The sequence below is a fragment of the Pinus tabuliformis genome, chromosome 3_1, assembly GCF_031772625.1.
Source record: "Pinus tabuliformis cultivar Carrire ecotype Pingquan chromosome 3_1, CPIR1, whole genome shotgun sequence".
NCBI classification, from domain to species: domain Eukaryota; kingdom Viridiplantae; phylum Streptophyta; class Pinopsida; order Pinales; family Pinaceae; genus Pinus; species Pinus tabuliformis.
This window is the reverse complement of record NC_142301.1, coordinates 69,306,701-69,320,336: the sequence shown is the minus strand read 5'-3', so window position 1 is coordinate 69,320,336 and position 13,636 is coordinate 69,306,701.

The following is a 13,636-nucleotide window of genomic DNA, read 5'->3' as shown; positions in this document are numbered from 1 at the left end:
TAAGTGTGGGGGAATGATAGGCTCAAGAATTAAAATCTTTTGTGAATATGATAATTTAGTTTTGATAGCCCTACTCTGATACTAATTGTTGGAAACTAGATCACTGCTGAGAGGACGAGGGGTGAATCAAAATTTCTCCAATTAATAATATTTTACCATGCGTGAATTGAAACACACAACCATATATCAAAGCACCAAAGTAGACATGCAACCATAAAAAAAAAAATGAACACAATGGACATAAGTATGTATGGTGGAAACCCCTTCACTAGGAAAAAACTACCCTATTGTTGCTACTGCGCTACTCAAATTATATTATGTCAAACAATTCTTAACATAGAGTTACAAATATGGTTACTATAAAATTGTGATTGTTTCTCATGTGGATATACATACTACAATCCATTGAAGGCCACCACAATCAAGGATCCTCACACAATTACTCCTAAACTAGCAATCGACTCTATAAACTCCGATATGTTGGACACCACCATGACCAACGAGCCTCACCTACTTTCTTTCAAACTATCCAACCACCATTGGATTTGAGAAATATGCTAACTAATTGATTTTTCCTGATTCACCCAACTCTTCTCCTCTATGTGGTTCTTGTTTCTAAACATTTCAGACTCAAACCGAGAAATGCTCAAGGTGAGGACTACAACAACATAGCATCAAAGAACCCCTGGATGCGGGTGTCAACATGCCAGGCAGTGAGGAGCCACATGCCAAACATGTGCCACCTTGTGATCGCCAAGGGAGTTTAATGCCCCTCGCCGCCGAGGAGTTAAGACGGGAGGCGCAGAGCAGAAACCTTAATGAGGAAGCAGGGTACGATGACGAGCTTGCAGAGAGTAATCAAAGCGGGAAAAAATCGAGGGAATGTCTGTTGTTTTAAGAATGAAGGAATGTTGCGGTTTTGGACTCAGAGTGCAGAGCAAGCAGCTCAGATCTCTGAGGGAAATTGTCTCTTTCAAGCTTCTGTTCTTGCTGGGAGCGACGACATTCATATTGACGAAGAAAACTTCATGCTTGTTTATCCGGGGTACCGCTGCTTCTGTGAGGCTGAGCTCTATCACAGAACAGTGGGGGGACGAAATTCAGTTGGGGGCGACTCTATCCTGACAAGCCCTCAAGCGTTGTTCGGTTACAAGCTGTTGGCGTCTCTGCAACCATGGCTCGTCCCCGGGAAAGGATGCCATGTAGAAGAGGTTCTGGGCGAGGAGGTTCTTCACGTCACCCTGCGGCGGATGCCCACCATCACTGTTGCTGCTGCTACTGCCATAGAAGGGCGGGAGCCACCCCTATACCGGCCAGTCAATTCATGGAGGCCGGCAGTTCCAATGATGGAGCGCCCCTGCTTCCAGCGTTTGGCTCAGTCATATTCACCCTTGGCAGCTCGCGGGACAATCCTAGCATTAACGCACACATATCGGTTCTCTTCACAAAGGTTCCTCAGGAGGATGCCGAAGGAATGCAACCGGACATTGCAGAGGAACATCCAGAGGGCAGTGGGGAGAAACGCCTGGATGTGTAGACGGCAATTGCAGAGGATAATCCAGCGGAACAGCCTAAGCAGACCTCCACCCGACTTCAAGAGAAGGAGACACCAGCCTCCATGCAGGACCCCATGGAAATGTGGGAAGGCTACCCAGAAGGCCACGGGTGGTGCAAAATTATTGAGGAAAAGCCAGAGGAATAGTCTCCAGCAACCCACTCTGGCATACATTTTTCTCTCTCAGGTCTGGTATAGGTTCTTGGTCTCTGTTGGGGCTTGGATTAGGCTATATATCTATGTTTGTGTCTCTTTAGTTCTTGTTTATGTTCATGTTTACTATAGTCTGGGCAGTAGGCCTTGCAAGGTCTGTTACGAGTCTTTTTGTTTGATGCCCCTGCGCGGGCTGTTTTGGTATGATCCGAAAACAACTCTGTGTTATGTCATGTGGGAAGCGCTGCCCCTGCGAGGGCGAATTCTGAGTCAAGAAAAGCCACCCAAAGTGCCACAGTCGGCCCTGGGCAGCCTGTCTTTTTTATTGTAATGTTTGCCTGTACATAATATAATAGAATAGATAGCTTTACCGAGAAAAAAAAACATAGCATCAAAGAACACAATGAAATAACAAATATGTAGCACTAGCTGTAATAAAAAACCCACACAACTCCACACCAGCTACAAAACTATCTCCTCAAAAATCTACTCCAATCCACACAACTCCACACTAGCTACAAAAACTATCTCCTCAAAACTCTACTCTAATCGACACAAAAACACCTCACTCACTCTATAGTATAATGGTTGAAATAAACTTCAACTATCTGCTACTATAACTACAAACTGATTCAAAAAATATGTATAGGCAACTCACATGACTTGCAAGCTCTTCTCCACTCTCACACTCACTCCACACCACAACTAGACAATCAACCATACTAGCAATGAGCTTTCTCCAATATATGGATGAACTCAAGTTCTCAAACCAATAATTACACAAAACTACTGAGCTCAACAATCTTGTTCATACACTTGATTTTATTTGGATTCAGCTCATTGACTCTATCAACCACTAGCTCCACTTTCCACTTTAATAAGCTTCTGGAGATCCTACAAACTTTTCTGACCATAAACCAAAAGTTATGATTAAATAGGTTTCCACAACACAAAAATTAGTTGATCAGAATGAGGAATGCAGATAAATTCTCATGAAACCTTGGTTGCTCCCATAGAATTGTCTCCATGTGTCTGGAAGTCACAGTCGCTCTTCAAGAGCCTACCCCCATGCGACTAGAGCTCTTCAGCCACTCTGATGAGCCTGTCTCCATGCGACTGAGGCTAAATATGAATAAATCCAATGAATATTCTATCCATAACCTCTACTAATTGATGGAATACCTTCCTCATCTCCTTAGGACACCTCCAAACCTCTATGTTAAACCTGAAATTGATGAAATAGGCTAAGAACAATTCAATGACATGAAAGACCTATTCTTCCAACCTTAGTACCAATACCAACACCTCTAGCTTCTCAAGTTGTAACCACAACCTCTCTAAACATCTCCAATTCCTATAGCAACATCTCCAACTCCTGTAGCAGCATATCCAAGCTCCTTTGTCCATAACCTCTACCAACTAATGGAACACCTTCTTCATCTCCTTATGACACCTCCAAACCTCTGTGTTAAGTTTGCAACTGATGAAATAGGTTAAGAACAAGTCAATGACATGAAATATCTATTCTTCCAACCTTAATACCAAGACCAACACCTCCAACTTCTCAAGAAACAACCACAACCTCTCTAAACATCTCCAATTCCTGTAGTAACACCTCCAACTCCTATAGTAGCATATCCAAGCTCCTGTAGCAACAACAACATGTCATACAATTTCTTCCAACACTAGGGGAAGCACCTCCAACACAATTGGCCACAAATCAACACATGTAGCAACAATCCAATGTCTCCAAGACATGTAGAGACATAAGCAACATCTAGAGCAGAACTCCAACCACCTGCAACAACAACATCTTTAACCAACACAATATGCCAACCTCAAATCCATCACACATGTGGAATCCATATCCAAAATATCTCCACTAGGTCTAGTCATAGGTATGCTGACATCAATTCCAACTAACAATACCATCAACCAATCACCCATCATCCATCACCAAACACTCATCACACATGCATATGACGAGAAACACCAAGAGCTTGTTGACATCAATACCAACACTACAATGCCAAAAAGCTCCCCCTTTAGATTTAATGCCAACCTCAATACAACATGTGAGGCTAACTCAGCAATACAAAAGATATCCCCCTTTGACATCAATGGAAAAGAACCATACCAACTCTGAAGACAATGCCAATAATGTGCCAGAAGAGAGGAGGACTCCCCCTATCATACACAACACCATACTGATGCAACTCAAAGAAGTATCTCCTAGAAGATAAGCATGAAAAACAAGGAAACCCACTACAAAACATATCTCTGCCAATTCCGTGCCATCTTTGAACTGAAAATGCTCCCCCTAAGAATGTAATGGAGCTACAATCAACAATATGTATGTTACAATGAGTCTCCTTTCCAGGTGCAAGAGACTATTATTCAAGGACCATGAATCCAACTAACTTTGGACGTGATATACAATACATTACAATACAATATAATGCTTCATGGAGCAAATACATGGCTGTGAAAAATACAAAATACTGACATGTGAATCATCTATGAACTCTCCTATCACCAACCATAACTCTATGGACCCAAGTTTACATCATGCACCCAATATGTGGGGCGTATATGTCAAAGCTATACAAGATAAAACATGACTTGGACTCCCATTGATCCATACATCGCTCAAGACATAGTCAACACCATGGGTCTCTCCATGATCATTACACCCAAAAGATGACACAATGATAATACATCTCTTTTACATATGCACACAAATTTGATCTCATCTATACATGCCCAAAATATGAAATAACATGAGTACACAACAAGTGCATCAAGACATTTGGCCTCCATGAGCAATGATATACTCTTGTCAAAGTTAAGTAGCTACAAGAGAGGCACTAACAACATCATATGTTAGTGCTTGGCCACTCAACACATTGGCCATCACCATCCCATCAATGAATATCCTACAGCATAATCATGATAACCACTAGCAATCACCATGCTCCACATGTGCATCAACAAACAATATCAACCAATAATATCAATATAACAATAGTAGAAGCAACAAGTACATATCCTCATCATGAGCAACAAAAATCTCTCCATACATAATCAGCCATATGAATCCACATCACTCAACAAAATGAATGTCCATCACATCATAAGCAACATCATATTCAACCATCTAAAATATATCAACAACATGCATGATTCATCAAGAAGTAAAAAGCATAAGAAATGAGGTACATATATTATAAATGATCCAACTATCAAAATGTGACAACAGTAATAAAAATCATCCTACATAAAACACTGTTATCATTTTTCAAATCCATTAGGAAGCATGTATGCTCCCCCTAAATGTGTGATCCTGCACCAAATCTTGACCATATGCATAAGACAACCATGTGGCTACCATACCTCCAATCATCACAGGAACTCAACATGCAACTACTCTAAAACCCATTAGTAACAACATAGCTGAAAAATAATCAATGAATGATGCAACAAGGCTGATAGCCATGTCTTTTTCACTCATATACAATAAATACATTAGCTAGAAAAATAATGATTGAAAAGGAATAAACATAAAGAATTAAGCGTTGAAAAACATAGCTCCCCAGCCCCATGGGGGTAGGCGAGTTGGTAATCACAATGCGGTGAAGTTCATTAGAAAGGCGGGCTCTGTACTGAAGGTCACAAGTTCAATTCCCCAGACTAACCCGAAGCTGTGGAGAGGGGCGGGCATAGCTTCCCAGGGGTTATAGTGGTAGCGGTCAGAATCGACCCTGTGTAACGCGAGTTGCGAGGCTGCTCCAGTTGCCGATTCCTATGTAAGCAAAAAAAAAATAACATAGCTCCCCTTGAGCATGATATACCTCATATGATGTGATCCAACTAATATGAAAATGCATGAAGGAACTAAATCAGGCTGCCAATACTCTCCCTGAGATCATGCAAGTATGATGCATACTGTTGCAGTCAAGTAGATCTAACATGCAAGAATGGGATGCAGTAGGGACTAATCTCATCTACTCTGAATCTGATGAGGAAAAGTACTATCTTGGTCTCTTCTTACTTTTCACTCTTCCCTTCAACACATACACATTTTCCATTGTCTTGACTCCTCTTACAATCACTCTCTTTGATCCTTCTTTCTGGATGATGCAACCTTTGAGTTGAATATCACTTCCTTTCCTCCATCAACCATTTGTACCACACTCAAGATATTATTCTTTATGCTTTCAATGAGCCAAACATATTCTACATTTGTCCTCTTCTCACAAATATTGGCTTTGTTGCTTCCTAACACTATAGTTGTTTCACTTCCTTCAAACACCACATGGCCATCCTCAGTTTTAATGAGAAAATGGAATTTTCTCGTATCTCTTGACATATCATGTGAGCATCTACTATCTATATACCACATGTCATCAACATAACGAATAAAGTGCAATGCCACATCTTCCTAGCAGCTTCTCCTTCTTCCATGTTTTCCTCGATTGCACATTTTCCCTTGACTGCTTCTTTTAAACAAATGGCCTCAAATATCTAGGTATCTTACAATCCTTGGCCATGTGTCCAAAATTATGGCACATATAACACTCTATATGACCAAGATATGTAGCTAAAGGATCTAATCTTTTTCTTATCATATTAGACCTCCATATTTTCACGCTAGATCTGCAATCAAGGGCTTTTCCCCCAAATACGTTACAAACAAAACAATGACCATTGAAGGAACTTGTATACCTGAATGTAGGTCCTCCTCTTGGCTGATCATACTGCTGCATGGAAGTGTACATTATCCTCTTACAATTAGCTGCCACATGACCAAAATTATGACAACTGAAGCATTTGATCTCATCCATCAAGGGGGAAAAGGAGTTTTCATTTCTCCCCTGAAAACTACTACCTCCAACCATAGGAGAAAATGTTCTTCTAGATGTGAAAGATCCTTTTGGTTTTCTATTTTACTACTGCTGGTGGATCAAATTATTTGTTGCATGCTTCTTTGGTTTTACTTTATCATTCTTTCCTTCATGCATGCTTGTCTCATGCTTTTTAAGATTGTTGTCAGATTTTCTCACTGCTATGGTGCTCTTCACTTTTTCCAACTGATGGTTCTTTTCCTCAAGCTCCTTTCTCAACTTGTTAATCACACCTTTAAGTGCTTCAACATAATCCTTCCTATATTTTTTCTTGCTACAATTGACCTCTTCTAATATTTTTGATTCTACTAACTATTTTCTCAAGGTAGTAATTTCTTCCTTGAGATTTTTCTCCTTTTGATCACAATCCTGCAATTTCTTCTTATGATCCCTGCATACATTTGTTAGTATACCAATTTCACTAGAAACTTATTCAATAACAACCATGAAAGATTCATATTGAGCCTTAAGAAGCATATAGTTTTGATCATTGATGAGCCCCAATTTTGGTACAATTTGGGCTCATTTTGGCCTATTCTACTTGCTCAAACCATTCATATTTTATTGCTTATGCATGCATTTCTTAGTTTGTTCGTGTTGTTTGTAGGAAGAAGGGTAGACATATTATCTATGTGACTAATGCATGATGCTTTCAGGTTTTTTGCATTTAAAGGGAGAAAAGACACGAAAAAGGAGACAAGAGGACAATGAGGTGGCACTGCTGGTTTTTAGGAGAGGATGTCCACAGTCTTGGGGACCTTCCTCGTGATTCCCACTGTAGCTTCGAGCTCCAACCAATCTCCCCACCGAGCATAGAGGCAGCCAACTGTTCTACAGGAACAGTAGTCATAACTATTCTACAGGATCACCAAGTTAAACTTCAGTTGGACAGCCGAGTTCCTAAAATCAAGGAGACCTGTTGGATGATCGTTTTTGCATAAGTATAGAGGTCGTAGCCTTTGATAGGTTGTTGAAGCTTTCGCATTACTATTGTAATTTTTGAGCACAGCTCGGTGTTAGTTCTTGTTGTAAGCCAGTTTTGGCATAACATCAGATTATGAATAAAGAAGGCAGATTTTGATCTAGCTCTGAGTTTTCTTAAGGAGACTATAGCTCTCAGGTTAGGGCCCAACCTGAGAGCCATAGATCCCCTCTGCTGTAGTGTTGTTTGCATTTCGTTTCAGCACTCTGAGTTTTCATTTTCACATGCAATTTGAATTACAGGTTGTTGAATTAGTCTTTTTCATGAGCATAGATAGGACTAGTTTATGGTTGAATTGCTTTCGGTTGTTTAGTTAGATTAGCAGGTTGATAATACATTGGAGCTCCAGCAAAAAAGGTTGAGGAAGTCTCCACTGCCACCTCCGTTTGGAGATTGGAGTGCAGCCTATACCAGCCACAAAAACACGCAGTTCTTCACTTCATGCATGTTGCAACATAGTCTCGTTATGATAGATCTTTCCACATGCTTCACACCTGCACACACGCCTTCATCACAGCTTCATGCACATTCTCCTTCGCATTTTGGATTGCTGTTCATTGAATTTATACGCACAGGTAGTTTAGGTTGATGCATTTTCGGTTTGGTGACAGCCATAAGCATTTGTTTCACTTACACTGCTCTCTCTCGTTCCATTACCTCATTCTCCATCTTGATCACGCATGCAAACACATCGTTGACCCCTGCTCCGCTCTGTTATCTCCCAAAGTCTTTCACTCCTCACATAGCTTCATTCTCTAGCCCTTTCGTTGACCTAGTCCTCTATCTTCCAACCTACTCCCTACACTCACTCCCTATCCTATTCTTCCACTTCTGAGCCATCACCAGCCTTATTCCTACCTTACACATCTCCCCCTACCAGTCCATCACTCCTCCATCACTTCAAACACTCACGGTAGGTCATCCTGTAGCAATTTGTAGACATCCTGTAGAAATCTCTGCGTATCCTGTAGGATCCCCTGCAGACATCCTGTAGGAGGCCACTCACTCGGTTGCTGAGCATCTGAATGCGAGGAACCTCTATGGATGGATGCTAAGGATCCCTAGGGACCTCTCCTAGCCTCCCTAACCTGTCCCATGCTTTCCTTCCTTCTCCATCCCATCTGCACAACCAAACCCTAGTTAGCACAAAATCACAATCATTCCATCCACTTAAAGGAAAAATACAAAAACATGTCTTTTATGATGCAAGTAGCTTAGATCCATGCATTTCCACTTATTAGAGGTAACAGCAGCATTGGTAGAGGTTTCATTCACATTCTTTGCATTATAGAGGTTAGACTAGTTAAATTAGGGTTTCCTAGGTTTACATGCTTTGATTTGCTTTCAATCAATTTTGTCAAGTAGAGTAGTTTTCCTTTGAGAATAGCTTTTGTCCATCAATTAGCAAGCTTCTTTTGAGAGCCTATAGAAGTTGGCTTGAGCCCTAGCGGACTTGTGCCAGCTGACCAAGTGACAGCTGCGACAAGAGCTAGTACTTGTGCATATAGCACCGTCGCTTCCAAGTTTGTACGAACTACCGGGTTGATAAAATGAGAGACAGGAAGCCCCAAGAGTTGTAGCATTATTGCTACAATACTGGAGCTCACCATCTTTTTGGCGCTGTTTCCGGGGAAGCGTCAGAGTATTAGTAATTGTTGCTCTTCTTCTACTTTCGTACTCTTACTTCTGCTCAGTAGTTTATTTCATTTCCATTTTGCCAAAGTAGCTTAGTATTTCTTGCTTTCCTAGCTTAGTATTTCCTGCTTTCCTAGATTAATATTTCTTGCTTTCCTAGATTAATATTTCTTGCTTTCCTAGATTAATATTTCCTGCTTTCCTATATTAATATTTCTTGCTTTCCTAGATTAGCTTTCCAATTCCGCAAATTTCATTTGAGCAATATAGTTAGTTGTAGATCACTCTGTTTCAATTTTTCAGGTACCAAAGAAAAAAGCAAAAGCACTCAAAAAAAAAGAGAAAAGTCCTTTCCATTTCATGCCTCGTAGGAACCGAGATAGATCAGGAAAATTCCTACCAAACACCCCCACCACATCACTGAGTCACCCTTCTCTCTTCTTTGGTGACAGTGACCCAGAGGAACCTATAGGTGAACATCCTAAGATATACCAAGACCCTATAGAAGAAGAAGAGTTAGAGACCACTCCATCTGAAGCCATGGCTGATAATAGAAGAGAAGATGAGAGAATAGAAGGAGCTTTCCCCATCCGAGAGACCAATGGAGAGATGAAAATGAAGAACATTAGCCCCTCCGCCTTGCCTCACTTCCATGGGCTGATCACTGAGGATCCTGATACCTTCTTGTTTGAGTTTGCTGTCCTTTGTAGAACCTATGACTATACTGAAGATGAGCAAAAGCTGAAGCTTTTCCCTTCCACTCTTAAGGATGCAGCACTATGTTGGTTCATGGGATTACCTGGGAATAGCATCGCTACTTGGGCTCAGATGCAGCAAGCCTTCAATACCAAGTATCGGGATTACTGTAGGTCTAAGGAAACCAAGGGAGAGATCTTTCGGATGACCATGGGGAGTGATGAGTCTTTAGAGGATTATGAGGAGAGGTTCCAACTTAGCTATAAGCGGGCCAGGTGCACACTTGACCCTGAATCCCTCAAGTTGGTTCTACTCTGAGGAGTCCCTGAAGATCTCTTAGACACCCTTCACATGTTAGCTGGGGGGGACATTTACCAACTGCCTTATGAGGACATCAAGACTGTGTTTAGAAATCATTCCAGGGCAGCTAGGAAACGAGGTAGAGGAAATCTCCTCTCCACTGGTGTCCCTTTCTCCAAACATGAGTTTACAAACCAATTAGAAGATCTTAAGAGTGAGGTGAGACAGACCATTGCCATGCAGCTGGACACATTCAGGATCCAGCAGAAGAAAGAAGAAGCTGAGAGAGCCTTGGCTGTCTTCTGTCCTAGGTGCACCAGAAGACACCCTAAGAACGAATGCCCATTGCATTCGGTTGAAGTGTGTTTCGTTTGTGAGGAGGACCACCCAAAAAATCAGTGTCCAACCTTACCTGGGTTTAAAGCCATGTACCAAGGGACCGAAGCTCCCACAGAGCCTCTCTATTACCTCAACCAAAGGAGGCCACAAGGATCTAGACCTTATCAGCAGGGGATGCAAGGGGCATCTCAAGCTTATTACAACGCCAACCAGTCAACTCCTATGCCTTCCTGGGGTCCCCCTGCTCATCCTTCATGGTCCATGCCTCCTCCATGGTCTTATCCACCTCAGTACCCCACTCAACCTACTTCTCATCCATATCACTCACATACCCAGCCACAGCCTCAATGGAATGCACCTCAGTCGGGGTGGAGGCCTCAGTACAACACTCCACCCGCCATTCTGCCTCCACCTCCAGTTCAACCACAACCATTACCTCCTGCTCCTCCAAGGCAACCTCAAATGCCTGCTCAACCAAACCCGAACCCCAACAATAGACAGGCCCAGCAGGTATACACTGGGGAAACCTCATGCCCTACCTATGCTGTGGAGATCTAGGAGATCAATCTTAGATCTGGAAAGACTCTTCCAGATCGCCAGCCTCCTCCCCCAGAGGATGAGGAGGACCATCAGGAGAGTGAACCAAAGCCTATTCCACCCTTTCCTGAGAGACTAACAGCCACCACACAACCTAACCCAGAAGAAGATGAGCTTTTGGGTGAGGTCAAGCAGTTGTGTGTAAAAATCCCACTTCTCCAAGCCATCAAGGATGTGCCAATATATAACAAGCTGGTTAAGGAGAAGTGTTTCAAACACCCAGGCAGACGGAAGAAAGATGCCTCAACTATCAATGTCATAGGACAACTGTCTGACCTTATGCTAGGACAAGTCATCTGCCCAAAGTACCTAGATCCTGGAAGTCCTATAGTAGATGTTCACATCAATGGCACCATTATCCCCCACACCTTGATTGATCTGGGAGCGACCATCAATGTGATGACCAGGGATACCATGCTTAAACTCAATCTTCAGGGTTCCTTGAGAAAGACCTCGACAGTACTGCAATTAGCAGATCGCTCCACCGTGACTCCCGAAGGGATTGTGGAGGATGTCATGGTCTCCATTGATTCTTGGGAATACCCTGCAGACTTCCTGGTTCTACAACCAAAGGCCAAGCTTACTGGATATCCTCTCATTTTGGGAAGGCCTTGGTTAGCTACTGCAGATGCTTACATAGGTTGTCGGGCAGGAAACATGACCATCAAAAATGGTCCCATGTCCAAGCAGCTAGTCCTATACCCTCCTGCCCAACCTTCTTTAGAGCATGATTTACCACTCTGGTTGGAAGAAGGAGAAGAAGACGAGGTGTACTCAGCACCTCTGTGCACCTTAGATACCACTAGGAAAGACCCCCTAACCGAGGATGACTTGATCGAGACCTTGATCCAGGATCCACCTACCAGTGCACTACCCTTAGAGGAATTGGTGGAGGATGCCTAAGCTAGCACCTTAGTGGATCTTTGTACAACCAACCCTGTCACTCCCAGAGTTAAGAATGTGGAGTTCGGCCCTGAGAAAGCATTGAAGATTAGCTCCTCCTTATCTCCTTCCCAGGAAAAGGAGCTATGTAGTCTGTTGGCCAACCACCTAGATGCTTTTGCTTGGAGCTATAAGGAAATGAAAGGAGTCCATCCTTCGGTCTGTACCCATCATATATACATCAAAGAGGATTGTAAACCGGTTAGGCAACCTCAGAGGAGAATGAATCCAGCTCTTAAGGACATTGTCAAGGAAGAATTGCAGAAACCATTGGATGCCGGATTCATCTACCCCATTTCAGATAGTGAATGGGTGTCCCCTCTAGTGTTGGTTCCCAAGAAGAATGGGAAGTGGAGAATCTGTGTGGATTACCGGGAGCTGAAAAAAGCTACCAAGAAAGACCATTTCCCTCTACCTTTCATAGATCAAGTGTTGGATGGACTGGCAGGAAAGAAGTTCTTCTCTTTCCTGGATGGGTTTAGCGGGTACAATCAAATCCAAATCAGCCCGGAAGACCAAGATAAGACCACCTTCACTTGTCCTTGGGGTACCTTTGCCTACCGAGTCCTTCCCTTTGGGCTATGCAATGCTCCTGCTACTTTTAAGAGAGCTGTCTTGAGCATCTTCTCGGAGTTGGTCCATGATGCAGTGGAAATATACATGGATGACTTTACTCCTTATGGGGCCAACTTCCAGGAAGCATTGTCCAACCTTGGGAAAGTCCTAACCAAATGCACCGAGATGAACTTGTCCCTTAGTCCTGAAAAATGTGAATTCCTAATGACTGAGGGGACCGTGCTAGGCCATACCATTTCTTCCCAGGGATTGCAGGTGGATCCTAACAAAATTGCTCTCATCAAGAGGGTTCCACCTCCTCAAAAAGTAAGGGATGTCCGGAGTTTCTTGGGATTAGCAGGATACTACCGGAGATTCATTAAAGATTTCAGCAAGCTAGCCTCGCCATTGTTTGGTCTGTTGGCAAAAGATGTGGAGTTTAAGTGGACTGACGATTGTTAGAAGAGTTTGAATGAGTTAAAGGAAAATTTGGTGTCAACACCAATCTTGAGAGGTCCAAACTGGGCCCTACCTTTCCACATCCACACTGATGCCTCGAACAAAGCCATAGGTGCAGATTTAGGACAAGTTGAGCAGAAACTTCCATATGCCATTTACTTTCTTAGCAAAAACTTGTCCAAAGCTGAGCTGAATTACACTGTAACCAAGAAGGAATTCTTGGCTGTGGTCCATGCATTAAACAAGTTCCGGCATTATATTACCGGTTACCAGACCTTTGTACATACTGACCATGCTGCTATTAGATATTTGATGAATAAACCAGATGTGAATGCTCGTATTATTAGATGGTTACTTTTATTGCAGCAGTTTGATCTAACCATTGTTGATAAACCAGGTAGAGAAAATGTTGTTGCTGACTTCTTGTCTAGATTGGATTTGTCTGCAGATGAAGATGGGACGGTGGATGACCAGATGCCTGATGAGCATCTGTTTGCTATCTCAGTACTCTCTCCATGG